Below are 26,838 nucleotides of genomic sequence, written 5' to 3'. Positions count from 1 at the left end.
CTAACTTTCGTGTTGTTTACTTTCACCATGTTGGCCAGGCTGGTCTCGAACTCCTGACCTCAAATGACCCACCTCTGCCTCCCAAAGTTGTGTGATTACAGACCTGAGCCACCTCAGGAGGACCCAAGGCCCTTAAGTGTAAAGGCCTCATTCTTCAGTCAGGTTTTCCTTGTTCCTGCATGTTCAGCCAATCGTTTTTAAGTTTGTGTTTAAGGAGAAACTAACAATGAAAATGGACTCCTTGAGGGAGGAAAAGTTGGAATGCAGCCTCTGGTGCTGTTTGAGCGATCCCTCTCCCCAGGGCCCGGCCAGGCCCCTGCTGTGTTCTGGAAAGGCGCATTGTACCCTGGATGCAGCAGGTAAGAGTCCTGTACAGGCGCTCTGCCCGCTTTTCCTTTCAGGCTTCTGTATCAGCTATTTTTCCCCTATAGAATGTGCCCCTGACAGCCACCCCCTAACCCTACCCAATTTGGCTTTGCATGTCTGACCATCAAGGCTCTCCTGGGTCATATTTAGTTCATGCTGATATTTCCCCTTCCTCCCCTCTTTCGTCCTTACTATTTTTGCTTTGGTCATGTTATGCTGTGTTCTGTAAGGCTTTAAAAAAATGTTTATGGTGGCAGGGGAGAATGTTTTATAATTATGCTTTGTGCTTTTTATCTCCCACTCAATAAATGCTTGGGAAATATTTGTTTTGTTGAATGTCTGACCCTATCCTAGCTATGTTGTGCTGGAACAAAAATCTTAACTGCCTTGTAAGTTAACTGCTAAGAATTTGTCAAAAGTGCAGAGATAACATCAAGAACTTGTTGTGGATAGTACAAAAAGTCTCTAAGGGCTTGATGGAAGTCTGTAAATTGCCTTCATATGAAAGAGAGTGTAAGAAGTGAAAATGTAAAGCATGACTGGAGAGCCGGAGTCATGAAGCCAGGGTCCCTTTCTCCAGATCCTTTGTAACAGTGTTATGTGATCTCTTCTAGAAGATCGTTCTGAAAGATAATGCCAGCTCGGAACCTAGGAAACCCTCCAGTGGGTTTCTGCAGCTTAGGTGGTTCAAATCCTCATCAGCACCTTTCCTTTCTTGCCTCAGTTTTTGCTTCCAGTGATGTTCTCAGTAGCTGTAATTGCTGTCTGTCTTTGAATCCTTAAGCATCTTTTTAGATGACAGGGATATATGTGCATTTTATTTTACCAAGTGTTAGAATTTTTATTCTGCTTTTGTGGGCTCTGGGTTAGCTGCGTGGTTGTTGTAAAATGATTAGCAGGGAAAACCATGTGTGTGTCTCTGTGTGTGTGTGTGTGTGTGTTTTAAGTTTCTTTTGTTGTCAGAGGACTTAAAATTTTATTTTATATGATAATTCTGTCAATTTACTTTATTCTCCACCCCATATTTATTGAACGACAAAGTATGAAAGTAATGTGTCCCATAACCAGCTTTTAGAAGAATCACAACTGCTGTGTATCTCAAATTTTTTTTTTTTTTTGTGGGGACAGAGTGTCACTCTATCACCCAGGCTGGAGTGCAGGGGTGCGATCTTGACTCACTGGAACCTCTGCCAGCCAGGCTCAAGTGATTTTTCCTGCCTCAGCCTCCTGAGTAGCTGGGATTACAGGCACCTGCTACCGCACCTGGCTAATTTTTGTAGTATTAGTAGAGATAGGTTTCACCATGTTGGCCAGGCTGGTCTTGAACTCCTGACTTCGTGATCTGCCTGCCTCAGCCTCCCAAAGTGCTGGGATTACAGACGTGAGCTACTATACCCGGCTGAACTTTCAAGAAGTTTCTGTATCAGCTTTCAAAAAATTATGATATCAAAAGATAGCCATGCGCTACATTTAGAAAGATACAGAAACTGAACATACTGGCAGGCAGTTTTGCTTGTTGGTGCTTGAGATAGAGCCACACGTTGGTCTCAGTGGATTTATGGAGAAAAATAGATACAGAAAGTTATTTCTAAATAAGACCAAAAAATCCTTTCTTAAGCAGTGACAGGTAAAGAGGATGCCTTGCCCTTGATTGAGACAGTTGTATGGTGGGGATGGTAGTGGTCATAAACCTGTTTGAAATTTGTCTGCTTCTAGTAAGCTTTGTGGTAGCTGTCACAGACAACTTCATCCTCACAGGCCTTAAAATTACTATAAAACTAATAGAATGGAGGAGAAAGAAAGGACCTGAATACTTAGATGCTTAAATAATTGTTCTGTGTTTTCATAACCGGTGAAAAAGAACAGTGTTAGAATCAGTTAAACATTCCATGTAAGGAACACTGCCTGAATTTATATTGCTATTTTTGACCATCATTTACTGTTGAAAAACTGGCATATTGTAGGTCATATTTTAAAGACAAATAGAACACTTATCTTTTCAAGATGGTTATAAAGCTTAACCTTATCAAAATTACAAAATGTAAAGCATATTCTTGAAAAATATTAATGCATAGGTTTAAATATAGGTCATCATTTTAGATGTCTTTCAAAAAAGATCATCTCTTAAATATTAAACTGAACAAACATTGAACATATTATAGAGTTTGTGCTCAAGGTGAAGTTTCTGGGGTGATGGATGTTTTATAATATGGATAACAAAAACTTATTTTAAGAAGTTTAGAAAATTTTTAGGCAAAACTAGAAAATCATACCGATAATTCTACCACTCAGAAGGTACCACCATGAGAATTTTGTATCTTTCCAGTCCTCTGGTCATCTCTTTTCTCCTGTGCTTGTATGTGTTCCCTCTCCCTTAAAACAATCAGATTTTGTTTTTGTAATCTGCGTTCTCACTCAACAATATGATAGATCCGTGTCATAAGTTACTCCTCTACACAGTGCCTTCAGTTATTCTGTGGTTGTGTTGGATGACTATACCATCTAGTCATTCGTGTTTCCTGGTACTGAATACATAGGGGTGAGTGAGTGAGTGACTGTGTGTGTGTGTGTGTGTGTGTGTGTGTGTGTGGGTGTGGTTTCTACCTTAACTAATGCTTTGGACATCAATAGGTAGAGCTAAATCCTTGAAACGTTCCAAGAGGTGGCTTTCATTTCTCATTGCTGATTTGTTTTCTAGAGATGGAACAAATTATAGTGTATAGAAAAAAATTTTTTTGAGATGAAGTCTCGCTCTTGTCACCCAGGCTGGAGTGCAAACGCATGATCTTGACTCACTACAACGTGCACCTGCCAGGTTCAAGTGATTCTCCTGCCTCAGCCTCCTGAGTAACTGGGATTACAGGTGCCTGCCACCATGCCCAGATAATTGTTGTAATTTTAGTAGAGATGGGGTTTCACCATGTTGGTCAGGCTGGTCTGGAACTCCTGACCTCAGGTGATCCACTCACCTTGGCCTCCCAAAGTGCTGGGATTGAGGAATGAACCACCCCACCTGGCCTTTTTTTCTTCTAGGTACCAGCTGTTATATGTGAGATTGGTAAAAATCATAGAAAGTGTGCAATGAAATGGGCGTTCTCACAGTCATGACAGAAAGTAGAGTTATCTTTGACTTTCTAGAAAGCAGACTGGCATTCTAGAAACTTGCCTAACCTCTTCCCATTTAGGCAAGATGAATTCTGACCACCCCTCAGTGGCCAATCTTGTCCCTGTGATTCCATATCTCCCAGAAGGAGAGGACTAATCTCAGAGAAAACCCAGATTTGCTTGACTTAGCCCACCTAACAGCTAATCACTGGAAATGGGGTGGGCTGGTCGAGTCCTTTGGTCAGGTTTTGTGTTAAGAGAGGGATGTGGAAAGATGGGAGAGAGGTAGCAAAACTGGCCTCAGTGGAACTAAGTAAGTTAACATAGAATGACAAAGGAATGTTTCTTCCAAGGAAGAAATTGTAGGGAAGGAAGAAAGTGGAGGGGAAGGCAGCAGTTCTCAAAGTTTTGGGGTCAGGATTCCTTCACACTCGTAAAAATGTATCGATGACCCAGGGAGCTTTTGTGTATGTAGGTTATATCTATTGGTATTTATCACTAGAAATTAAATCAGAAATATTTAAAATATTCTTTAACAGCTCACCAAATATTGCTATAAATGCTTTTATTAAAAGAAAATTTCTAAACTCAAAGTAATACAATCTAACATCTTTTACAAATTTCTTTGATGTTTGTCATTTGCATCTGCATTCCATTTATTGTGTGATATTTGCTTGAAAAAATGTGAAGAAAGGCCAATCTCATACAGATAGCCATTTTAGATCATTGTGGATATTTCTTTTTTTTTCTTTTCTTTTTTATGAGATGGGGTCTTGCTCTGTTGCCCAGGCTGGAATGCAGTGGTATGATCACGGCTTACTGGAGCCTCAGTCTCTGGGGACTCAGGTGAACCTCCCACCTCAGCCTCCAGAGTAGTTGATACTACAGGTGTGTACTACCACACCTAGCTGATTTTTTGTATGTTTTGTAGAGACAGGGTTTTGGCATGTTGCCTTGGCTTCTTTTTTGATACTCCATCAAAACTTGATTTTTCTTGAACTTTGGATCTTTTACCCTTGCATGATATGATAACATCATGCATTGGTCACTTTGAAAATAATGGTTCACTGAGATCTTCTATATGTTGATACATTTGATTATACAGTATCAAAATACATTCATCAATATCACCATCAATCTTATCAGAATATTTTGGAAAGCGAATGTGGATATAAGTTTTCTAAAATTCTAATTTTTTGTTCAAAAGCTTGTCTTTTACTATCAGCAATTTTATTGTTGAATTTTATTATGGCCTCTCTGTTGTTTTCCTTGAAATAACAGAATCTCCATTTTTGAGAAAATGTCTCCCAAAACCCAAGCTGAAATAACATTTTTTGTCAGTCATCCTTTGAAGTAAAAATGGTATTCCATTAAAGTGGTTAATTCACTTTATGACTTAGTCACCCGAGGGTTTTTTCTCAGGCAGTCTGTAGGAATGCTCATGTATACTTCCCATTTCATCACATGAAATATTGAAAAGATATATTCAAGGATTAAGATGTAAGATTTTCACTGCTTCATCATAGACATTCTTTTTATTTTTGAGACAGAGCCTTGTTCTGTCACCAAGGCTGGAGTGCAGGAGCACGATCACAACTCACTGTAGCCTCAACCTTCTGGGCTCAATCAATCCTCCTGCCTCAACCTGCCAAGTAGCTGGGACTACAAGCATGCAACCAGCATGTCCAGCTAATTTTTGTATTTTTAGTAGAGATGGGGTTTTCACTATGTTGGCCAGGTAGGTCTGAAACTCTTTACCTCAGGTGATCTGCCTGCCTTGGCCTCTCAAAGTGCTGGTGTTACAACATGAGACACCATGTCTGGAGTGCCCTTCCTTTTTAAACCTTTAAACCTTTCCTGTGCATAGTAGTCATACCATGACTGCTAGTAGTTTGGTGTTACTGCCTTTATTTGTGCCAAAGCACCAGCATTTTTACCCACCATTGCATCTGCACCATTACAAAAAATATCACCATGTTAGTATTCCTGTCAAAATAGTTTGGACCTGGGGATCTGAGGGCTGCACTTTGTGAACCATTGAAATAGGTACTTAAACCTACTATATATCTTTTCATCTACAAGGTTTTTAAAAACTTGATTTCAGTTAATGTTTCTGTAATTTTTAAAATATGGTTTTGAGGGGTTTCAGTTCAGAGCAACAACATGTATTTTATTTTGCTTATACTGAAGTTTACTAGATGAATACTAACCTAATAGAATGAGGTCCTAAATCTAGTTGCAGTTTCTTTAGCCAAAAGAGAAAAAAAGAAAAAAAAACTCAAAACACAAAACTAAAAATTTAAAACTGGTCCATATGATGTATTCTCAATGTATGCTGAACAATTTGAAGAAGAAAATGCAATACTCAGTAAGTGGTATTCTTTAAGAACAGGATTGGGCCAGGCACGGTGGCTCACATTTGTAATCCCAGCACTTTGGGAGGCCGAGGCAGGTGGATCACAAGATCAGGAGATCGAGATCACCCTGGCTAACACGGTGAAACCCCATCTCTCAAAAAATTAGCTGGGCGTGGTGGCGGGTGCCTACTACTCCGGAGGCTGATGCTACTCCGGAGGCTGGTGCAGGAGAATGGCATGAACCTGGGAGGCAGAGCTTGCCGTGAGCCGAGATCGCGCCACTGCATCCAGCCTGGGTGACAGAGTCAGACTCCGTCTCAAAAAAAAAAAAAAAAAAGAATAGGATTCATCTAAAGAGTTTCCTTTAGCCTGTAAAGAGATTTGGGACACTGTAAGAGAGGAATGAGAATAGTGAAATAAATCATTATTGAAGAGATATACTGTTAATGATGTCCTCTTTCAATACAACTTGTTTTTCTTTTCTTTTCTTTTTTTTTTTTTTTTTTTTTTGAGATGGAGTCTTGCTCTGTCACCAGGCTGGACGGCAGTGGCACATCTCAGCTCACTGAAACCTCTGCCTCCCGGGTTCAAGCAATTCCCCTGCCTCAGCCTCCTGAGCAGCTGGGACTACAGGCATGTGCAACCATGCCTGGCTAATTGTTTTTATTTTAGTAGAGACGGGGTTTCACCATGTTGTCCAGGATGTCTCGATCTCCTGACCTTGTAATCCACCCATCTGGGCCTCCCAAAGTGCCGGGATTACAGGTGTGAGCCACCGTGCCCAGTCAACTTGTTTTTCTGGTTTTCCATGGTTTCCTATGACTTGAACCTAGTTCTTCTGAAGCTAGTAGATAATAATAATGGCTTTTCCCCAATTTATAATAGAAAACAGTACAAAACAACAGAGTAAATGTCTATTAGTGGGTGAAAGTGCATTATGCTTAGTTCATTAGCTTTTTTAAAAAATCACATGTAATTGTGTCCCAAAAATACATATATAGTAATGGTATTCATTGGTATTACTTGGTTTGTGTGATAGAATAAAATGTTAGAATTTTATGTTGTTTGAATTAGTTATCTATTGCTCTTTAACTAATTTAGCAGCTCAAAACAACAAACATTATCTCAGTTTCTTTGGGTCAGGATTCTGTCCTGTTTACCTTGGGTTCACTGGCTTGGCCTCTCACCAGACAGTGAAGGTGTTGGTGGCAGCTGAGATCCATCCCAAGGCAGGATAGGGAGATAATCCACCTCCGAGCTCACATTGGCAGGATTCATCTCAGAGGCTGTTGGACTGGCCCTCCTTTTCTAGATGGCTACTGGTCAGAGGCTTTTTACAATACCTTGCCATGTGGGCCTCTCCATAGGGCACCTCATCACATGGCAACTGGCTTCCATCAGAGGGAGCAATGGAGAGAGCAGGAGAAGGGTGACCAAGGCAGGCATCGTAGTCACCTTGTAGCCTCACCTCAGAAGTGATGTTATTACTTTTGCTGTATACTCCTTGGTAGAAGTGAGTCACTAGGTCCAGGCGTGGGAATTTTACAAAGGTGTGAATGGCAGGAGGTGAGGGTGATCCGGCCCATTTAGAGGCTGCCTACCACTGTTGAAGAAAATTGTTGACTTCTATGAGCTATAGCAGCAGACAGTGCTATGCAAGGAGAATGGCTGTCTTAGAAGTCCAGTGCCTCATATGGGTTTTAATGTGTTGCCTTTTCCCCCTGATACATTTTGATTAAATCCATGGTCGTCTTGCCATTTAGTGGTGTGGTTTAATTGCATATTTGGGTTAGTCTGTATGTAAACGTTTAACACAGGTGTCTCTGTGCTGAACAGGAATCCTATTCATCTTCTTCACCAATATGGTTTGTGGACTCTGATGAGCCAAATCTGACATCAGTTCTGGAATGTCTAGAAGATACTAAGAACAACAATTTGGTAAGGAAAGAAGGCAAGCTATTTTCTCTTTTCCTCATAAATATTATATTTAGAAATTACATGTTAAGAGATAATATGATTTAAAAAAAAACATGAGTAATGACTATAATATTAGAGGAATTAAAGTCTGGGTATTTTAAGTTCTCCAAATCTTACTTACTACCTGGATTCTCTTTATTATTTCCCACTTGTATAACCATAGTTTAGATTAGGAATTCAGGATCTCTTTTTCCCTGAATTCTAACCATTAAGCCAAGCAAGCATTTTGGGTAGTGACCACTAGCCAAGGTGGAAAGTAGAAAAAAGACCAAGGTGGAAGTGAAGGCAGAGATGGGAGAATGACACCAGAACTAGTGGGAGGGAATTCCCTTTTCTTTCAAGGGTCTGTACGTCTGCAGTAGAAGTCAAAGGTATTCAAATAGGAAGTTTTGTTTTTGTTTTTAGTATATAAAGAAATACAACTTTTCATGTTGGAAAAATTTTAAAAACTTTTTTTATTATAAAACTCATAAGCAACCATTGTTGAGAAAATTCATAAAGTTCAGAAAAGAAAAAAGAAAGAAATTAAAGTCTCCCATAATTTCTCTACCTAATATAACCACTATTGACAGTTGACGTGGTGGCCAGTTTCTACCAGTATATGTTTTTTCTTTGATGGTAAAATACATAACCCTTATACATATATTTAAATAGTTGAAGTCGTATTCTGTATAGTTTTATGTTTTTTTTGTTTTTTTTTTTTTTTTGAGATGGAGTCTCGATCTTTCACCCAGGCTGGAGTGCAGTGGTGTGATCTCAGCTCACTGCAAGCTCACCCTCCTGGGTTCACACCATTCTCCTGCCTCGGTCTCCCCAGTATCTGGGACTACAGGCACCCACCACCATGCCTGGCTAATATTTTGTATTTTTTAGTAGAGACAGGGTTTCACCGTGTTAGCCAGGATGGTCTCAATCTCCTGACCTCATGGTCTGCCCACCTCGGCCTCCCAAAGTGCTAGGATTACAAGCATAAACCACTGCCCCTGACCCTTTTATATTCTTTTAAAAAGTATTTACTGTATTTCCCCATGATGTCATAGTCTTTACATAAAAATAACGATCATTATTTTCAGTTGACGTGATTGTTTACCTAAAAATATCCAAATGAACCAACTGTAAAAAACAGTTTTTAAGATTACTGGTTAAAAGCTCTTTTATATAAAAATCAATAGCCTTCCCAAATGTTAGCTGTAATCACGTAGAAGATATAGTGATGAAGTATTTTTTCAGGTATTTCAGCAAAAATTAAATATCTAGGAATAAACTTAGATGTGCAGGACTTTTATCAAGGACATGACAAAATTTTGCTGAGTGGAATGAAAGATTTTCATTCTATGTTCTTGGATGAGCAGATTTCATGTTATAAATATGTTAGTTATCACCATGTCTTCATATTAATTTATAAATGTAATTTCTGCTGGGCACAGTGGCTCATACATGTAATCCCAAAAGTTTGGGAAGCTGAGGCGGTTAGATGACAATTAGCTGGGTGTCTGTGGCACACACTTGTAGTTCCAACTACTCCTGAGGCTGAGGGCTGAGGTGGGAGGGTCACTTGAGCCTGGGAGTCAGAGGTTGCAGTAAGCCGAGATCATGCCTCTGAACTCCAGCCTAGATGACAAAGTGAGGCTCTGTCTCAAAAAAAAAAAAAAAAAAAAAAAGTAGTGAGTGTACATATATATATATATGTAAAATATATATATATTTACAAATTTCAGTACAAATTCCAGCAGATTTATTTTTGGCACTTGACAAAGTGACTCTAAAGTTTGTTTAGAAGAGTAAATTTTTAAAAAGTAGTGAAGTATAGACTCTCAAGCAGATATTAAATAAAATACTGTGGACCAGCCCTGGGCCGGACAGATAAAGGCAACGGAAGTTTAGAACCAGAGTCATGCAAAGGAGAATTTAGTGTAAGGAAAAGGTGGTATTTTAACTTAATAGTGAAAAGATAGATTATTCTGTAAATGGTTTTAGGAGAACTGACAATTTGAGGAAGTTTGAGTCTTAACTCCAATTTTTGTCAAAATAAGTTAGAGTTGGTTTAAACACATCTATTCTTAAAAATTAGAACAGAAGAACATCAGTCTGAAGATATTTTAAGAGTTAAGGATGAGGCTGGGCACAGTGGTTCACACCTTTAATCCCAGCACTTTGTGAGGCCAAGGTGGGAGGATTGCTTGAGCCCAGGAGTTTGAGATCAGCCTGGGCAACATAGCAAGACTCTCTCTCTCTCTAGATATAGATATACATATAAATATACATATACAAATACAAAAAAAAAGAGTTAAGTTTTGTCTGCAGAGCCATGAAGATAAGAGGTAAAAATTAAAGGCTTGATGGACACATGTTTACATCTCCAGCAAGGGGATTGATGGGAAAGAGTGATAGACATAGCTCCAATACTGCTACCTCCTTTTAGGAAGTTGCTTCTGAACATCTAAAGATACTAGTTTTATAATAGCAGAAATGAGTTATTTTTCAGTGTCTAAAACATTACATGAGATACATACATAAACATGTTCATAAAGTTAAATGAAGTAGCATATAAAATTGGGCCTAGTGTTTTAAAAAGTAAATATATTTACATGAAAGAGAAAACAACTCACCTCCCACTCTTAGAGCCTCTGCCAGTTTACCATAGCCTAGTTTCTCGAGAGAATAAGCTACAAGTCTTCACCTTTTTTCACTGAGCTCATTATAATCTGGAATCTGCCTTCATCATGGCGCTGAAATTTATCTCCCAGTTGCCAAAAACGATGGCTCCTTCTTAGTCCCCAAATTGACCCCTCTGCAGTATTTTGATACTGTTGATTGTTCCCTTGTTGAAACATTCCTCCATTCTTAATGTCCACCAATAAAGAGTTGGTTAAATAAAAATTATAGTGTACATTTTATAACAGAATATTCTGTTGTGGACCAAAAAAATGCAGCCAGTCTTTCCACAGAGCATGTGCAAACTTCTAAGATATACTCAGAAAAAAAAGTAAGGCATAAAATATTGTGTATAATCTGACCCCTTTAGTATACACTGTAAAAAATCTCTATGTCTGTGCTTGTTTCTACTTACTTTTTTTCTCCCCTGGTGGATACAGGAAACTCTGAATAGTAGGACACAATTAAAAAAAAAATGTGTGTCTTCTCTGCCAGGACCTGTTATAATTTGGTATAAAAGACAAAAAAGGCATGTCCCTGTCCTCTTTTTCTTTATTTTTGGTAGCCTCATTAATGCATTAATGCTCTCTTGTTTGAAGTTGTAAGTTTGTAAGGAAACAAGGTAGCAATGAGAAATTGGACAATGTCTGAAACTTCCTTCCTCTGTCTTTATTGTTGTCATTCTGCTAGGTATCAGTTGTAGTGATTATACCCCAAGCAAGAGTAACTTTCTTAAACTAGATGCTCCTGAAAATATTTTAAAGAGTTTTTATTAATCTGTAAGCTGCAGTTGAGCAGTAACAAACTTTTTTATTTCCTCCTGGATTGATTACCGTAGACCTAACATTATTAATGTCTTCTAAGGGCTCTTTAACATAATGCTTATTTACTGAAATGTGTTTTGTAGCTTCATCAGCAATTGAAGTCGGTGATATGTGGACTCTGCAGATTATATAACCTTCCTAAGCACAGGGATGTTGAGATGCCAGATCAACCACTACCCATGGGTCAGGTAAAGTAAAAATTCTCTAGTTTCAAGAGATAAAATAAATTGTCTCAAACAAAAGTCAAACTAGGATGATTTTTTTTATTACTCAACTTATTTAGAAGTTAGTTTTTCTGTAGCTATTGAATTGTTCTGTTTGTTCTGTTTTAGATACTAAAAATAACCTTTTCATTCTTTGGAGCTGCTGGTATTTAGTATGACAGGCAAAATTGCCCTTTTCCCTAACACCAGCTTTTTGTTGTGAATATTCTTGGTGTCCGTAAATGTTCTTGCTTCTTTCATTGTTTGTCTTTTCTCAATGAATTACCTTCACCTAGAAATGCCATCTCCTTAAGTCTGTCTATGCTTCTTAAGGACTCGCCCAAATGTTATTTCCTGCAAGCGACAGAAATCTCCACTAGGTCACCACTATGCCTAACTTCTCCCTGGATTTACCTATTTAGGCATTAGTTATTGACATTTTAGTATAATACATGAGAATTTAGCTGTTATACCACCCACTTTCCCTTCCTCAAATATTATCCTTAGTCATATAAGTAATCACTAATGATCATTAGGACTTCATAAAGCCAAGTTTTCTAGGATATTTAGGATAGGATATTTCTTTTCATGGTCCTGCCTTTTGTTTTGCAGTGTCTTCCTCATAATAGTAACTTTTAATTTAAAAAACTCTGTCGGGCCGGGCGCGGTGGCTCACGCCTGTAATCCCAGCACTTTGGGAGGCCGAGGCGGGCGGATCACAAGGTCAGGAGATCGAGACCACGGTGAAACCCCGTCTCTACTAAAAAATACAAAAAATTAGCCGGGCGCGGTTGTGGGCGCCTGTAGTCCCAGCTACTCGGGAGGCTGAGGCAGGAGAATGGCGTGAACCCGGGAGGCGGAGCTTGCAGTGAGCCGAGATCGCGCCACTGCACTCCAGCCTGGGCGACAGAGCGAGACTCCGTCTCAAAAAAAAAAAAAAAAAAAAAAAAAAAAGTTCTGTCTTTTCTCTCTGGTTTTGACACTGATAGTAAGAGACCTTCAAGATAGGCTTCCTATTAGCAGAGTGATCCTTACCAACTATAGCTGGGACAAGTACGGTGAAGAATGTTTGATTCTTTCAACAGAAGTGGTCCCTCCATTATTTGGATTGGGTTTGTGGCTTTCTTGAGGCCAGCAGTCTGATGCCATCTGTTTTGTGTCTTCCAGCATGTCCTTATAGTTTTGGTTCACTAAGGGTATTCTTTTTGTATTTGTGGTTTTGCTGCTGCTGCTGCGGCACACTTACTCTCTTTTATAAAATTCTGTCATTTCAGTGGGGTTTTAGAAAGAGGACCAGGTCACATCTTGAAATGAAATTAATCTTCAGATTTCACAGCCCTAACTCACTTTTTGTTTTGATTAAATTACTTCCCCTTTTTGAGGGGGAAGGGGCTCAGCTTTCTCATGTGTAGAATGAAGGATAGTAAATGGGGTAATGGTGACAGACCCAGGTGCCTGTGAGAATCACCTCATGCAGCTTTTCAAAACAGATTCTTTGGGTAGGCTTTGAAATTAGCATTTCAAAAATGCTCTTTCAACCCTTGATGCAACCAGATTCTTTGGGACTTTGAGGCTGGGTATATATTCTTTAGATACCCAGAATAATTGGATTTGGAATATAACAATTTAGGGAAATAAAGAAGGGGTGAATTCCATTTTGGAAGCTACTGCTTAGATACTGCTAAGACCTTTGTTGGTCTTGATTTCTGGATCCTAGTTTCTTGATCTTTTACATATTCTGGATTCTAACCTGAACTGGCCTTAATGGTTAAAGATGCATTTATATACTATGTCCTAACCAGGAAGCTTATCTTTTGAACTTTGCCCAAACTGGGTGTGAAGGCCCTTCCTAAAAATTCATTACATTCATTTCTGAACTTGATAATTGTAATTTGTGTTAATTGGTAAATTATGTCTTGTAGTGAGATATTTGATAGTAAATTACATGCTTTTAAAAAGAAAATTTGCTTTATAGTGAGGTGGTAATCATTTCATAATTCTTAGTTTTGGGAAGTGTCTACTATAGGTAATTCATCTGACCTTTTACAATGTAAGGAAATTGAATTTATTCAGGCTTTTCAAAGTTACAAAGGTAGCTGTTTTGAGAAATTGATAGTTTGGGACATTTATTTTAAACAAAGTAAGCCTTTGATCTTATGCACATAGCCATATAAGTAAAAGATTTCCTTATTTTAAATTAGATTACATTTTAAAGTGTTTTTCATTTTTGCTTTATATTTGACTGATTGCTTTTCTTTATTCTGAAGGCATCCATTAAGTTAAATTGTTCAAAATCGTTTCAATTTGAAAAGCTGAGAACTGTTGTTTGTCAAATCAAAGTTGGATTTAAAAATACACATTTTAATTTTAATAAGCTCTCTGGTAGTGGGACTGCAGTGACAGATGGTTGGGAGTTTGTCCCTAAAGCTATGACACCAGTCTTCTAATGTGCATATTTGTTCCCTGTTGTCCTGGAAGATTCTTTCTCTGTTTTCAAATGGGACAACAGAAGAAGTGACTTCAAAAGAAGAGGAAGAAGAGATGGCTGAAGTAGGTGTATTATATAAGAATAACATTTTGGCCAGGCCAGGTGGCTCATGCCTGTAACCCCAGCACTATGGGAGGCCAAGGCGGGCAGATCAGCTGAGGTCAGGAGTTTGAGACCAGTCTGGCCAAAGTGGGAAAACTCTCTCTCTACTAAAAGTACAAAAATTAGCGGGGCGTGGTGGTGGGCACCTGTAATCTCAGCTATTCAGGAGGCTGAGGCAGGAGAATGGCTTGAACCTCGAATGGGGAGGTTGCATTGAGCCAAGATCGTGCCACTGCACTCCTGTTTGGGTGACAAGAGCGACACTCTGTCTCATAAGAAAAAATCATGAATATCTTCAGTTTTGAACATTTGAGTAATTCTCTAATCTCCTTTATAAATAACTACTAATGTGGAATAATTGAAAGCATATCATATTTGGAATGCAATTTAATTTGTAAATTCTGGTTTTACCTCTAACTCATGATATGCCTTTGAGCAAACTTTTTATCTGAATTCTTGGATTTGATTTTCTGGAAAACAAAAGCTCTTAACTTTCAGCACTAAAATTATATTTTATACTAATCAGTACTTAACATGTATTTGGTTATTTTTTGGAAGAGAAACTACTGAGTTTAAAAAATTTTTTCTTCCATAAAAGGGAATTTGGACACACTTTATGAACTACTTGCCAGAAGTAGTGAAACTGTCTCTTGTTGAAAGCTCATTCAGTCTTAGTCTGTTTTATAGTGTTTTAACAAAATAAGAAAGAGTGAGTAATTTATAAAGAACAGTCCTTTCTTTTCTGACAGTTCTGGAGTCTGGGAAATCCAAGATGAAAATATCAACATTTGTTGTCTCAGGGCCTTCTTGTTGCATCCTCACACGGTAGCAGGCAGAAGGGCAGGAGAGCAAGCTAGTCCAACGTGTGAAGCCTCATTCATAAGGGCCTTAATCCCATGAAGGAGTAAGAAGCCGTCTTGGCCTAATAACCTCTTAAAAGTCCTACCTCTTAATATCATCACATTGGCAACACTTGAATTTTGGAGGGAATACACTCAAACAGTAGCAAATTTAGTACAGCAAATTCCAAAGACATTGAGCCTAGGCCAGTTGTCAGTCATGGGTATAATTTTAGATGTTTTCAGGCTCTGAAGCTTTGCATTTAAATTTAAACTTTGGAACAAAGATCTGTGTCTCTGCATTGACCAAATAGAATGTATGTGAATTCCATGCTCTTGGTTGTTTTAAAAGATTTTTTTCTGTTTGTGGTCTTATAATTAATTTAGGATTCCATTTTCTTAGTTGGGAAGTTATTAATCTAAAATATACTTTAGAGAGCTTCAGAACTAGAAAAGTAGTGTTGTAGGCTTCTTTTTGTTTGTTTTCTGAGAGAGGGTTTTACTGTCACAGAGGCCGGAGTGCAGTAGTGCAGTCACAGCTCACTGTAACCTTGAACTCCCGGATTCAAGCGATCCTCCTTAGTAGCTGGGACTACAGGCCTGTGCCCCATGTCCAGCTAATTACTTTTTTACTTTTTGTAGAGTTTGAGTCTCGCTCTGTTGCCCAGGCTGGCCTTGAACTCCTCAAGTGACCCACCACCTCGGCCTCCCAAAGTGCTGGGATTACAGGTGTGTGCCACTGTGACTGGCTGTAGGCTTGTTTTATGAGTCTGGGAGTAAAATACTTCTTAAAATTGTCCAATTACAAGGAGAGTTTGTTTTAACATTTTTATGCAGTTTAGCTTAGGTGGAATAAACTTCATGGAAACATTAAACCTTTTCCATGGGTCAGACATCCATTGTACTCAGATTCATGAACCCTTTCATTTCCCCTTCACAAGTTAATAAACAAGGGACTGCCCCTTTGAGGGAAATCTACAAAGGTAGGAGACTGAACTTTGGAGATGTCGGATTAGGCCAGGTGAAAAGCAGATATTCTAGGCTCCTAAAATAACGTGGGAACAGGCCCAGAGCAATTTTGGACATGGTGTGTTTGGGTGTATTGGATGCTTTTCTTTTGAGAAGGAAGGTTGATGTGTTGAAGTCATGGAAAGCAAGATTGTCCAGAAAAGGAAGATGGTTAAAAGTCTTGAATTTGATAACGGAACGTTTCTATTTGTTGTGTTTGTTGATAAGAAGGCCTTAGGCAGGGAAACGTGCTGATAACACTGTTTTAGAAAGATATGTTGAATTCTGTTTGGGATGTGCTGACTAATACTTAGGTGGAGAAGTTTTGTGGATGGGAACATGACTGAGGTTAAAGACACAGGAGGAAATACAGGCCAAAAGCATTTGTGAGCACTGTGGGGAAAACAAGCATAGGATGGAAGATCAGAGCTGAAAGGTGCACACAGGGAGAAGGGAGCTCCATGAAGTACAGAGTCATGGGCAGAGTTTGAGTGGAGGTAGTCAGTAATCTGGTCTAGAAATCGGGTAATTAGCCAGCTTGAGGGGAAAAAATCGAGATAAATATAAACTATTCCTTTAGAGATTTTGGCAATTGAAGTAGAAAAATAACATAATTGGAAAAAGTTAGGATTTAAACAATTCTGCATATATTTGTATATATGTAAGAACAGATAGTATGGGAAAGGAGGGAGCAGAATGATGTGAATAAAGATTTTGTTCTGCGGGGTATTATTCAAATTCTTTAAAAAGTATTCTTAGTTTTTGAGATAGGGTCACTGTCACCCAGGTTGGAGTGCAGTGACGTGATCATAGCTTACTGTAGCCTGAAAGTCCTGGGCCCAAACGATCCTTGTATTTCAGCCTCCTGAGCACCTGAGATCAAATGCTTTTTTTAACTTACTTTTAAGTTGTTAACATCAATAGATGCTTCCTGCATAAAACCATAAACCTGGAAATTAGGGGAAGCACCAGATCTCTCCAGAGATAATAACTAAAATTAATTGAAATTAACATTTCAATATGAGTTCTTCTGGTCTTTTTCTGTGCTTATTTCAGCATAATTGAAATTCTATTCCTTTGTGTATTCCATTTTTCATTTCAAAGTTTTTCAATACAGGAGAAATTATGCTGTATTGGTATTTCAGTGGCCTCTTAATATTTCATGGACTTGAGTTAACTGTTTTGCTATTTTTGCACATGCAGATTTTGTGTTTGTTTTTGTGGTTGCAAGGTTGGAATAGGTATCCTCATGCCTAAATCTGTGCTTACATCTTAGACTAGTTTCTTCTAATGCAATTCTAGAGTCGAGTTTCTGGAACAAACTATGAACAGTTCAGGTTCTTGACACCTGCTGCCAAACCGTTTCAAAGGTTCCTCTTAAGAGGAGATTTAAAAGATGGCTTGCCGGGCGTGGTGTCTCATGCTGGTAATCCCAGCACTTTGGGAGGCTGAGGTGGGCAGTTCACTTGATGTCAGAAGTTTGAGACCATCCTGGCCAACATGGTGAAACCCTGTCTCTCCTCAAAATACAAAGAAATTAGCTGGGCGTGGTGGTGTACATCTGTAATCCCAGCTACCCAGGAGACTGAGGCATGAGAATCACTTGAACCTGGGAGGCAGAGGTTACAGTGAGCAGAGATTACCCCACTATACTCCTGCCTGAGTGACAAAGTGAGACACTATCTTCAAAAAAATAAGAGAAGATAAGTTAAATAAAGAAGTAAATAAATTAATGATGGTCTATTTCATACTAGTTGTGACTTTGTAAAGCTTTTAAATCTGCTTTACCCAGAGTCTAGCTTTTAAAGAAAATACAGGATATAAAAGGTGGGAGCCTCTTGAATGGAATATGGGGCTTTTTCTCTCTCCCCATAAGATAGATATATTCTGTTTCTTGTTCCCCATTGAGTCTAGAATAATTGAACTTTTGGCATAAGAAACTGCTGAAGAAATATTGGTTGAATAACCTAGTATTTCTCTTCTTTTTGCAGGATATAGAAGACTTAGATCACTATGAGATGAAAGAAGAGCCTATGAGTGGGAAACAGGTGGAGGATGAAGGAACTGAAAAAGAAAATTGGGCAATATTAGAGAAAATTAGGAAGACTGAAAGGTACGACCATTTAAATGTGGAAGCGTGTATAAATATCTGGAGCCTGGACTTTTTGGTTAAGTAATTATAGTTAATACCAGGCAATTCATGAACATGCCAATCTCAGCTGCTCTCCTCCTCCATTCCTGAGTTAGTGGTGGATTCAGTCATATGGTTATTGGTTTTGAGACAGGGTCTTGCTCTGTCACCTGGGCTAGAATGCAGTGGCACAATCATAGTTCACTGTAACTAGCCTTTATCTCCCAGACTACAGCAGTCCTCCTGCCTCAGCCTCCCAAGTGTCTCAGACTATAGGCATGTGCCACCACACCAAGCTAATTTTTTTGATTTTTAGTAGAGATGGAGTCTCACTGTGTTGACCATGCTGGTCTTGAACACCTGAGTTCAAGCAGTCCTGCTACCTTGCCCTGACCAAGTGCTGGGATTACAGACATGAGCCACCATGCCTAGCCACACTCATATGCTTTGTTGCCCAAGGTTATCTTTCTCATCTATGAATAGCCACTTTTTATCCTGTTCATCTGCTCTTCCACCTGCTGATCCCTGTATATGCCCCTTTCCAGCTTGTCTATGCTATTTTATCTGCTGACCTTCCTTCTGTAGCATCTGTATATTCAAATTCATTCTCTCCTACAAAGCACAGCTCCAATTATTTCTCCTTCGTGAAGCTGACTTTGATCCATCCTGCTCTGACCAGACCGAAAGTAATGTTTCTCTTTTGACTTTACATCTCTTTATGTGAAGCAGCAGGATGGGAAAGGAACACTGAGTTTGGTGACAAACACACCTTGTATGGTTTCACTTTGCTCAAGTCTAAAATATGGATAGACAGTACATATCTTTTGGATAGCTGCTATGAAAAATAAATTAAAATGATACATGTATACACATAAAATGCTTAGACAGTGTAGGGAAACATCAGATGTTTCTCTGAACACTTACTGCTTCCTGTCTTATATTAGAGCTATTTGCTGACTCTGCAATATCTGAGGACCAGTTACTTTGTCTTGGGTACAGGTTCTCCAAAACAGGGAATGAATTGTTAGCCAAGTAGATGCCAAATGTTGAAATCAGATAGCTAACTCTCCCTCCTTCAATCTTATTTATATATTAATTTAATAGGTAGTTTTTCATACAGCAAAGAAATTTAGTTAATCCCTCATATCTTGATTATTTACAAAACTAAGATTGTAGCATTTGAATTAATGTCACTGTACATTCTGTGTCTTGTGATCAATTCCAGTTTGAGTTATCTTCAAAAGAAGTATAAATTATTGAACACTTTTGCATGACCGATACTATGCTAAATACTTTATAGACCTTTTCATTTAGTCATCATAGCCACTGTGTGAAATAGGTACTCTTGATATTTTAGAGATAGGAAAAACTTCTCATATTTTATAGATATGAAATGAGTTTATGGTTACATGGTTAGGAAGTAATATTTTTATCAACTTGACTTTTTCGCCCTTCAAAGTCTAGCGCAGTCTTTAAAACCTTTAGTTTCTCATGACCAAAAAGTAGTTCCATTTCCGTTTAGCCTTAGGATAAGATATTGATCTGTTTTCATCATTACAGAAGTCTCTGCACTGAAAAACTGAAACCAGTTGCATGTTGGCACACATGGTCCTCAGTGTCTAATGTGTGAACTAGACCATCTGTGTAATATTCTTGCTTGTAGTCTTATGAATGGAAGCCTATTTTAGTTAATAATGTCACCTTGAGTGTCTTCTAGTATTTTCAAAAATTGCTGGGGTTTGGAATAGACTCATACTGAATTCTAGGCTATCATGGAGTCCATGGTGGTATGAACATGTTGGCTAGAGGGTTTTAGGTGATAAGAAAAAGGAAATGAACCACTTGTGTCTAGTTTCATATTCTCTTGAAACTTCATAATGCTTCATTTAATTGTACTTTTTTTTTTCACTTCTTAGATTGTTGAGTAGTGATCAATTTTTATTGTAATCTTTTTCTTTTTTCTTTTCTTTTTTTTTTTTCTTTTGAGATGGAGCCTTGCTCTGTGGCCCAGGCCAGGGTGCAGTGGCACCATCTCAGCTCACTACCACCTCCACCTTGCAGGTTCAACTGATTATCTTGCCTCAGCTACCTGAGCACCTGGGACTATAGGCACGTGCAACCACACCTGATCAACTTTTGTAATTTTTTAGTAGAGATGTGGTTTCATCCTGATGGCCAGGTTGATTTCAAACTCTTGGCCTCAAGTGATCCACCTGCCTCAGCCTCCCAAAGTGCTGGGATTACAGGTGTGAGCCACCGTGCCTGGCTACTGTTTCAATCTTTTAGAGCAGGTTGAAATACCTCAAATCTTTACATTAGTTGATTCAGTCAACCCTGGTAAACAGCGACCTTTCTGCTTCAGCCTGCAGTGTCTGGGTCAGTGTAAGCTTCAGATAGACTTATGAAAGGGCTCAGGGACATATACAGATCACAGAGTTATAAGACAGGTAAGGATCTCTAAATCCCTGCTTTTCTTACTGTTCTTTTGTTCTTTTCTGTTGTCCGATTGTAAATGTCATTTCTTAAAACTGGGCAGAAATGGAAATGTTTACTAGCTTTATTTTGTGAAACTCGAATGCAATCAAGTTCCAAAAGATGTAGGGGGTAAGATAAGATGAGTATGCTATTGGTTTTATAGGCCTGTTGGAATTCTTTTTGTCATCTTCCTGATAGAGTGAACATTTACATGATTTTTATCTTGTGGCAAAAAGCTTGAGCAATATTGCTTGATATGTAAATAAGAGTAATATATTTCATTCTACAGAGAATGATTACCAAGTTGATTTTTGTGATTTTCTCCCCAGTTTTGAAAGCAACATAATCAACTCTTATTGTGGAGGTAGTTATGTTATTACTTTTAAAATATATAGGTGGAGTACACCTGTAGTCCCAGCTACCAGGGGTGGTGGGAAGCTGAGGCAGGAAGATCTTTTGAGTATGGAGAAGTCAAGGCTGCAGTGAGCTGTGATTGCACCATCATTTTCCAGCCTAGGTGACAGAGTGAGGCACCCTGCCTCATAAAACAAAACCAAGGGGGAGTGAGGGGTGGGATACATATTGGATATGTGTATATAGGACAGGTGTAGAAACATGCTGATTTTTTAGTGATTTAACTTTTGATGGTTCTGTCCATGGCAAATTTTCCTCCTTGAACAGCGTGGCTAGTAATACAAGTTTAGGAAAGCATATTAGACTTTTTTTGAATTCTTGAGAAAATTATATACATGTGACTGTTTTCCTTTAGAATGACTGCAAACTCTGAACCCCCTTGTTAGATTAGACTTAGGCTATATGATCTCTTTGGGACTTTTATTCTACAGGAGCTGGAAACTATAGTGGCCTCCATTTTTCCCGGGGATATAGAGCAGCTTAAGATCTCCTCTTTCTGGAACCTACCCTAGGTGCTCTATTTTAGCTTTCAGATTGGTTCATTTTTGAGTTAGTACAAATAATAATAATAATCTTTCTGTTTGAATTGTTTTTTTGTTTTGTACATCTCAAGGTTGACCCTGATAGTCCTTTGCACAGTGATCTTCAGATCTTAAAAGAAAAACAAGGGATAGGAGACATTTTTCTTATCTTTTAAGGTAAGAAAATTGTTATGAGACTCTATATCCTTCTAATGGGGGTGTATATTTGTACAAGTGTTTTGGAAAACAGTTTGGTAAAGTGGAAGATACTCATACGCTATGGTTCAGGAATCTTGTGGATATGTACTACACAAGAAATGAGTACATAGGTGCCAGGAGACACAGGAATGTTCAGAGCAGCATCATTTATAATAGCCCCAAACAGAGAAGAACCCAAATGTTCATTGCAATAAACTGGAGAATTGTGGAATTCATAAAATGGCTTACAGCTCTGTGGGATGAGATGGGCAGGTCTTGAACACTGTGTTGAGCAAAAGAGACCAGACCCTCAAAACTTATTTTGTACAATTTTCTCTATACAGAGTTCAAAAATAGGCAAAACTAATGTTGGTTAGGGCATACATTCTTAGTGGAGGCAATGTCGCCTGCAGTGGAGTGAAAATCGGTCCTTAGAGTAAAAGAAAGTCTTACCTATTGTAATGGTCTGCTGCCCTCCAAGGAGCCATAGAACATAAATGAAAAGAAAACTGAGAAACACTTATTTATGGATTCATATTTGGGCAGTAAAACTATCAATAAAAAAGAGGTGATTACACACAGGGTAGGGTAAGGAGTCCATCTAGGTGGGAGGTAGAGAGGTGTGAACTGAAAGGTACATCTGTGGGCTTCTTGGATACTGGCTGTAATATATTTCTGGACCAGGGTTGGTGGTTACATGGACAAATAATTTAGAATAACTAGTTAAGGTCTACTTTAAGGTATTTTTTGTGTACTTTTCTGAATGTGTTATATTTAATAAAGTGTTTTTAAGATACTAAAAATAAAGGTTAGAAAACAATAACAAGAAAATCTAGAAAAAATGTTAATGATCTAATATGGAATCTGGATAAGATGTAATGGTTTAAAATCTATGGTTAGATGAAGTATTTTGATGAAAAAAACAGAGACATGCAGTTTTACTGAAATTTGTATTGCTTCTTTTTTGTGATTGGAAGTCTTACAGAAGTGGGGTAAAGGTCACAGTGTGCTAGGTTAGTTATGAAATGTTCTGTAGACCCTCAAAATATGAGCAATTTAAAGTAACTTGAGGATTTTCAAACATTCAGCTGACTAATTCCATTATGTGACATAATTCACATTATGGTGTTTAAAATCTAAATACCTTCAGCCCTTACTTTGATCGTTTCTATGGTTGAGATAGTAATAGTTGCATTTAGGGTAAAAATACGAGTGACTACTACTTCAGACTACAGAACTCTCTCCAGAAGAGTTTTGTAGCTATAGTTATTTTTTCAGTTGTATTTCCTTTGCATGCTTATGTATGTGTTTTGGGGGCTAACATCCTGTTAAGAATCATTCTGTATAATCAGAATACATATTAACTGTGGTGTTGATACTACAGAATAGTTATCTGCACATGATATCCATCTATAAAAGCTCAGAGAAAAGTGTGGGTAAAAAAAAAAAAAAAAAAAAAAAAAAAAAAAAAAAAAAAAGAAAAACACCTTAGTATTACATATGGATGTGCTGAGCTCATTTTGAGTTTCCCCGCACAGTAAAGAAATATTGGTTTTATTATTTACTTAATTAATTTTATTGAGACAGGATCTTGCTCTGTTGCCCCAATGGAGTGGGTGGTGCAATCACTGCTCACTGCAATCTCTGCCTCCCGGGCTCAAGCCATCCTCCCACCTCAGCCTCTTGAGTAGCTGGGACCGCAGGCGTATGCCACCACACCAAGCAAATGTTTACATTTTTGATAGAGACAGGGTTTCATCATGTTGCTCATGTTGATCTCAAACTCCCTGGCTAAAGCGATCCACCCCGCTCAGACTCACAATGTATTAGGATTATGGGTCTCAGCCACTTTGCCCAGCCCAATATTGTTTGCTAAAATTTTGTATTTATTTACCTATCTTTTAATTTTGCTTTTCTGTTTTAATTTTTAAATTTCTATTTTTTTCAATATTGCGTTTTAAGAGTTTACTTACCTGACGCCTGCAGCCTAATCTTTGCCATATCTCCCCAAGTGTTCTGTGAGTGCTAATATAGTGGAATGTTAATAGATATTTGTTTTGTGGGGATTGCAAGGTTTGGGGGAAACCAGGTTCAAAATGTCTTGTACCAAAGGACTTCCTGGAGCCTTATTGCCATTTTCTATTTTTCCCAAATTCATTTACTAGTGCTTCTGACAGCATCTCAGAGGATGCTGTCCTCTGGCTTACTCTCTGGGAAATGCTGCTCTGTTGGACATCCAGAGTTCTGAGTGATTCCCACGTGTCTTCTGCTGCACAGCAGGACATGCTGAAGTGATTCCTTCATGAGCAGATGTTAGAGGTCTCCTTTTGACAGCTTGTTACAAAGTTGATCACAAATATACTATTACAGTGAGTGGAAGTCCCAGGTTGGGTGTGAAGCAGAGTTGTTTAGAATTGTGTACTGTTTTATTTTGTTACCTTTAAAGCTTCTCTAGGCTGCTTTGGTTTCTGCAGGAAAATTGCTATAAAAAGTACTTCTCTTGGTATAAAACCTCATGGTCAGTTTTGGAAGTTCAGTGTTAGGTAACCCAGCCAAATACTTATGTATGCAAAATAAACACAAGACTGAAAAAGAGTAAATATTTAACCTTTGTGTGTCTTACTCACTACACCAGCCTTTTACTAGCCTCCAAGACATTTTTTTTGTTCGTTTGTTTTTCATGGTTGAATGTTAAAATGCCTTTTTAATGAAGCCCTTACTGAATGGGGAGAAAAGACATAAGTATTCTGCTGTAGTTTTATGTGCTGGTTTATAAAATTGTGTATGTTGACTCAATATTCCCATAAGTATAGGAAAGGAAAACGGGTCATTTTTTGTTCAGAATTTGAGGGGAAAAAAATGATCAAGGAAAGGATTTGGATAAAAATCTGCAAATTCAGGATGAATGTATGAAAACGTTTTAAAATGTGATTGTAAAATGGACCAGTATAGCTTTTCAACATTTTCTTGTAAGAATTCCAAGAATGTAAGTGTATGATCTTAGTATGTCACCTAGAATTGAGACAAATACATGAAGTTATGAGTCATGCCATTTTCAGTTTTAAAATCTCTCACATAGTTTCTTCATTGATTCTTTTTTGCCACAGTGTGTTATGGTTCTCATTAATAAGTCAGCTTGTGACCTGCCCAAATAAATCTTCTGTTCCTAGTAAAGTGTTTTTCATTATACCAAATACCAGCTATATAAGAGGAAATTAAAAGTACTAAGAACTCTAAGTACTCTATTGATTATCATATGATAACCATGGGCCAGGCACGGTAACCCCAGCACTTTGGGAGACCGAGGCAAGCAGATCAGTTGAGGTCAGGAGTTTGAGACCAGCCTGGCCAAGATGGCAAAACCTCATCTCTACCAAAAATACAAAAAAAATGGCCAGATGTGGTGGCACATATTGGTAATCCCAGGTACTCAGGAGGCTGAGACAGGAGAATCGCTTGAACTAGGGAGGCAGAGGGTGCAGTGAGCAGGGGGGAAATACAGCATTTGGAAGGGTAGGAAGCAGAAGGAATCTCAGGCAAGGGAAAGATGTGGGCAGAGCCCCGGAGGACAGAACAGTTTGTGGTGGACTTGGTGTCCACATAGATCTAATCAGTGGTCTTAGATTTGAGTTTTCAAAATTACCACAGTTTTTGTTCTAAAACTATCATTCCCTTGATTTTATTTGAGGCATGCTATCTGTGTATTTTGAAATTTAAAATAACATTAAAGGAGAAATGAAATTATTTTGTTTGAGAAAGAGTTAAAAGGTTAAAATATCTTGATCTAAATATTTTTCTAATGGGAGATTTGGTACATCCCCAGAAGTTGTCTTTGATTCAGAGAACAGTCTTCAGACCTAGAAAGGACTTGAGGAGTCCCACAGAGGAGCCACATGCTGTGAACCTTTTGATTCTCACAACAGAATGGATTAAAAAAAATGTGAACCATGAAACCATGCAGATGTTCATATTTTGGATAGGGTAAAGTCAGTGCCATTGTCAGAGGAGCAACTCTTGGCCATCACAGGATGGGAGAGAAAGTTTCCATTGTAAAGAATACTCAAATGCCATTTAAGGAAACGGGTTCCTCTGCCCCTATTCTTTGTAATATTTAGGACCAAGTTCTTAGTTTTTGACATCATCAAAATTTCAAAGTATTCTGTTCTAAGAGCCATTTCAAACAATTGACTAGAATTTCAGAGCAATTACGTGAGAGTAATACCATTAGAATTTTTAAATTACCCATAGTCCTATATCCCTAACAAATATGTTCATACTTGCATGTTCTCTTCTTTACTGTGTGCATACTTTCTTAATAATGGCACATAGAAATTGTTTAAGCAGGAATAATTCTCGAGATAATTTTGTAACTTTCCTTTTTTCTTTTTAAGGTATGTATTGGATGGAGGAGCATTATGTATGGAACCTCTCACAAAACAGGTGATTATTTTCTTATAATACTCAATTTTCACTCTCAAGAGAGTGTTTTGATTATGTAAGTTAGATCATGAGTAGAAGGTTATCTTAAAGATGTTTTAGTTTTTTTTTTTTTTCATAGCTCCTACTTTCAAGAATGAAAAAGGTATCCCAGCACTTTGGGAGGCCCGGGTCGGTGGATCACAAGGTCAGGAGATCGAGACCATCCTGGCTAACACGTCAAAACCCCATCTCTACTAAAAAGAAATACAAAATTTAGCAGGGCATGGTGGTGGGCTCCTGTAGTGCCAGAATCTCGGGAGGCTTAGGCAGGAGAATGGCATGAACCCGGGAGGAGGAGCTTGCAGAGAGCCAAGATGGCGCCACTGCACTGCAGTCTGGGTGACAGAGCTACCTGCTAGGATACACATTAACAGTAACCTTTATGTAAGATTCTAATTTGGTCATGTTGGGCACTTAGAACATCGGTTTGTTGTTTTTTTGTGAGATTCTGGAAATGTTCCAATTTTACTTTTTCCCCTTGACTCCAGACTTTTTAACACTGATCTGCTGCTAAGTTATATGCTATTTTGTTAAGGCCTTCTCAAGTGGGAATCAGGAATGCTGCGGTGTTCTAGAGATGTTTTGTTCCTCCCGTAGGGCTGAAGCAGTGCCTACTCCATAGAATCAGTCATCATGCAAATAAATGCCAAATGAGTCAAAGGCAAAGCCAACGTGCAGCTTGGCGCAAAGAAGGTA

The 26,838-nt window shown here is 38.4% G+C and overlaps 1 pseudogene; it reads left to right on the top strand.

Annotated features, from left to right (window-relative positions):
• The first annotated feature begins 201 nt into the window (after window positions 1–201).
• On the top strand, window positions 202–26,838 carry LOC135971913 (ubiquitin-conjugating enzyme E2 Q2-like; annotated as a pseudogene).

This window comes from Macaca fascicularis, chromosome 7 (genome assembly GCF_037993035.2).
Source record: "Macaca fascicularis isolate 582-1 chromosome 7, T2T-MFA8v1.1".
Lineage (NCBI taxonomy): Eukaryota > Metazoa > Chordata > Mammalia > Primates > Cercopithecidae > Macaca > Macaca fascicularis.
The sequence above is the reverse complement of the archived record's forward strand: the minus strand, read 5'-3'. Positions and strand labels throughout refer to the sequence as shown.